Raw genomic sequence first — 4,764 nt, 5'->3', positions numbered from 1 at the left:
AAGAGAATGTAGAGGCAGAGAGCAGATTCAAAATTTTGTTTATAGTGAGTATGATATTTATGCTAAAAATCTGGTTGAGATAGTTTTTGTTTTCCAAAATCTTATTTTAGGATTTGCATATAAGTTATAGATTATGATACTAGGAAAACATTTTATGGTGGTCTCCTATTCCACATGTAAAATATAGCTCTGCACATAGAAAGATGGTCTGGCTGTATGGAAAAAGAGTCTTGAGACTAAAGTGTGAATTGCTGACAGTTCAGCACACTGCATTAGACTCTAGGACTGCACAAACCACGAATTCTAATTATTGCCTGCAGAGTTTCATACTCGTGTGAACATAGGAGTTATCAGTCAATGCCATTTCTTCAGGCAGCCCTGGTTTTCTTTGACAGGTGAAAATGCTTAGGGCTTGATTGCCTTTGTGTTGAGGGAGGCTACTTGTTTATTCCTGGTCACTCAGACCCAAAGTAATCACACAGAAATTATATTAATCAAAACAGTGCTTGGCTGGTTAGCTCAGGCCTCTTATTAACTAACTCTTACATCTTAAATTATCCAATTCTTGTTATTTTGTGTATTACCACAAGGCTCGTGCTTTACCAGTAATCTTCTTGCTGGAGGCTTGCATCTTTCTCCTTTGGCAACTACATAGTGTCTCCTTGATTCTGCCTACTTTCTCCTCTGTCTCTGCTTGGAATTCCCACCTTGCTCTATTCTGCCCTTCCAGAGGTCCAAAGCAGCTTCTTTATCAAGCCATGGAAACAAAACACATTCACAGCATACAGAGTGGAATACCACATCACCTTTCCTTTTCTGTCTAAATAATAAGGAAGGTTTTCACTTCAACATAGTAAAATTACATATAACAAAATAGATATAAAGCATGAATTAGTCACAATATTTATATCTACCTTATCTTTTATCATAACTAAGGAAGATTATAATGAAAACTATCTCCATCAAAGACACCAGAAAAATATAACATTACCTAACTTAACAGGAAGTTCATCGTAAAGAACCTCCAAAACTCTAGAATTGACAGACATCACGTTGCCTGGACAGTCACCCATTTTTTTTTATGACACTGGGGCATCCATCTTCAGCCTACAGACCCATAGTTTCCAGCAGCCTTTTTCATGACGAAGGAAATTTGAAAAACTGTTTCCCCCAAAAGAAATAAATTAAACCAATTAATTTCCATTTTTGCCAAGTCCATCATTATGTGTGTAGTACAGTGATAAGAGTCCTTCATCCAATTTAAGCATAGAAGTGCTGGGAGCCGATTTGAGTGGCTGCCATTACAAGATGGCATTTGGCCCTTGCCTTGCTTGATACCATAATAAAGGTTGCAGTTTTTCCACTAGAAAACAGGATTAGTTGTTGTTATCTAGCTGCCCACACTTCCCCTGACAGGCAGGGGAACTTCCTTGTGGTCTGTAATTGACAGGGATGTTCCCCTGCTTTCTTTCCTGCCGGTGGGTCTCCAGAAAAGCAGTTAAAGTATCAAAATATCAAAGGTTGCTAGGCAGACTCCCTATATAAGCAGCTACAGCTCACAGCTCGGGGCCCCTTGCTTTCTGCTCTCCCTTCAACCAAGAGGCTCCAATAAAGCGTGATTTGAGAAGAATCCTCGTCTAGTGGCTGTTCTTTCCTGCTGGTCAGGGAGTTCGCCACAACTGGTGCCGAAAGGTCATCTCGGAAAAGAGGGACTGAGGAAGCCTGCAGCCTTTATTATGGTCTCAAGCGAGGCTGGGGCCAAATGCCATCTTGTAATGGCAGCCACTCAAATCGGCTCCCAGCATAGAAGGATACAATGGAGGAGGAGAATGAGGTATTTTATAAATATCATTGTCAATGTCCCATTTTCTTCAGGACTACCTGTTTATGAGGGAAGACATGATCAGGAAAGTGTATAGGAAATGGCATGCAGCTGTCTGTGAACAGGAAGAGGAACACATTGAGTGCATGAGCAATGAAGGCAACCGTGTTTTAATTAACCTTAAGGAAAATGAAGCCTTGATGATCCAAAAGAGCAAACAACTAAGGGAAATGTATCAGCAACTGATGTCAATGTCCCAGGAGCCATATGTGGTACTGCTGCAGGTGAGCTTGGAGGAGTGAAGGAAAAGGCTTTATTGTCTTAGCCCCACACTGGTGATTGCTGTACTAGGATAGCTTTCACAATTCCCTTCATTTACGTCAGGGGGTTCCTTTTCAGGAATAATCTGGAGAAACGAAATTCTGTCACAATCTTGCCAGAGACATTTTTGAAATTGTGTAAGTTAGATTCCCCAAGAAATATATCCTAACATTTGCTTTTGTAGCTTGCTTCTCTGAAAGATGAAATTCAGTGTTACCATTCTTATACTCCATAGCCTCGACCTGGATATTATGAACAATTTCAAAGCAAGTTACTACTTAATTTCTACTTTTCGAAAGTTGCAATTTGAGAAATCTTTACAAAATTTGAGATTTTGAGGCAGGTTCCTATTCTCCAGCTCATGATCACCTACAACTCACAGTAATCTTCAGACCTCTCATCTAGCAATTCTAGAATTAGAGGCATGAGGCAGAATGCAGTGTTGAAGTCGGACATTGGAAATACCCTTTGTTAAAGTATAAATCTGTTTTGTGTTCAAGGTAGCAGATGTTTCCTTTTGTGGACAGTTGGCATTTGAAGAGCAATGTAAAATCAGTACAAAGAACCTTCTCATATTTTATTCTCCCAGCCTGATTTATAAAAAATTTGGATTGTGCTAATTTGCCTTGTTGGCATTATCCCAAGAATTAAATATAAATTTTCGGGTTGGATAGTGTGATGTTCTCTGTTATTTAGATAAACGTCACAAAGAAACTTTGTATTCCATTTCATCAATAACATATGTCTTTCTTATTTTCTTTGCAGGGTTTAGAAGACATGTTCAGAAGGTGAGTTTAGCAGTTGGTGCAAGCCAGGATACCCTAAGATTGTTGACCTTAGCAAATGCATATGAACTTTGTAGAGAGAATATTCAATTGTTTGTTCATGATGTGTTTTGGATTTTTTTATTTGATTTGTTATATTTGTGAGGATCAAATGTATGTTTATGTTCATGCCAAGTGGTATTGCATATGTGTGGAAGTCAGAGGACAACTTTCAGGAGAGAGTCCTCACTTCTACCATTGGTTCCAGTGGTTGAACTCAAGTTGTCAGGCTTGTGTGGAAAGGGATTGGACCCCAGAGCTATTTGGCTAAACTTGGAGTGAGGTTTTTCCTAATCCACTGTGATGATACCTTTGACAACAGGCGAATCAGTATTTTCTTCTCCTAGCAGAAATGAGTCATTCCAGTTGAGCATTCCCCAGGGTATGAAACCAGAACTCTCTGCCCTCCCCATCACTGGACTCACTGAACGATTCAACTGTTTCAAAGGTGGGTGTGAGCAATGATGGAAATAGCACAGGGACCCCTCTACAGTGAGATAATCTTTACAAATATAAATATTTTAATGCCTGAAAAACAGGTCTTGGTTAGTCACATTGTATTCCTATTTAATCACATAGTTGTCTTAAAAACAAAAACAAAAATGAATACCAACATAACAGGTTGCATGTGATAGTGGCCAAAAAGATAGTAACAGTTTTTCATTGAGGCCTAAGGAATGGTTAATTAATTCAGGACAGTGTAATTCAAATTAAGTGTACCCACTGGTGAAGATATTTGATTATGATTCTTTATACTTTTAACAATTGATTTTATACTACATTATAGATAATAGGTAATAGATTAAAAATATTCAAGATATACTGTCGTACATTACTAATACCAACAATATCATAGAGAGGACTGCCAATGAGTTTGAAGACAGTCTTGTCAACATAGTGAGTTCCATACCATTCAAGGTTAAAAAACAAGACCCTATCTCAAAAGGAATTAAAAAGAATAATCATAAAATAACTAAACAGAGCCATTTATCATGAGCAATGAATATAAAACAAATTCATAGGACATGAGGCTGTGTCCTAATCCTCCTCATAGATCTAGAAGTCATTTTCAACCTCACAGGGGAAAAGTATCAGAGAAAGCAGAGGTCAAAGGAGGACAATTACTTACAGGGATCTACTTCTAATGTATATTGAGCTCTATCTTTGGTGTAAACATGATTAATTACATGGAAAGAGCAACACCAATGTGAAAGCAATCACTACTGTACATGTTTTATGAATAACTTTTTATGTAGACCTAGGAGGACAGTCTTTGCTATTGCCACGGCCATTTTAACAAAAATGTTTATTCTTCCCACAGTGTACATTTCCTTTGAAAATCTAACTGTATTCCATTGCAAGAAGAATCTATTTAATGTCATGAGAAGATTCAACTTCAGACATCAGCATCAGGATACATCTGTGGATCCTGCTGGAGTCTATTTGGCCTCATGGGGCTCACAGTACTTTGTCTCAGGGAAATATTACTGGAAACTGGATTTGATGGACACTTGGGACTGGGCTGTAGGAGTTTGTACAAATTCTTGGTTTAGGAATTCAAACAAAGAGGTTGAATTTAAGGGTGCATTCCTTCTTTTCTGTGTGAAGGAGGGTAATCATTACAGTCTCCTCACCACTAACCCAGTAATCCGTCACTATATAGAGAAGCCACTGGGCCAGGTTGGCGTGTTCCTTGATTGTGAGGCTGGATGTTTAAATTTCCTGAATATTGCCAAGAGTTCCCTCGTATACAGATATCCTAATGACACCTTCAGTCATGCTGTTTGGCCTTTCTTC

Source organism: Alexandromys fortis, unplaced genomic scaffold (assembly GCF_014885135.2).
Source record: "Alexandromys fortis isolate MF-2015 unplaced genomic scaffold, M_Fortis_MF-2015_v1.1 scaffold_508, whole genome shotgun sequence".
NCBI classification, from domain to species: Eukaryota; Metazoa; Chordata; class Mammalia; order Rodentia; family Cricetidae; genus Alexandromys; species Alexandromys fortis.
The sequence above is the reverse complement of the archived record's forward strand: the minus strand, read 5'-3'. Positions refer to the sequence as shown.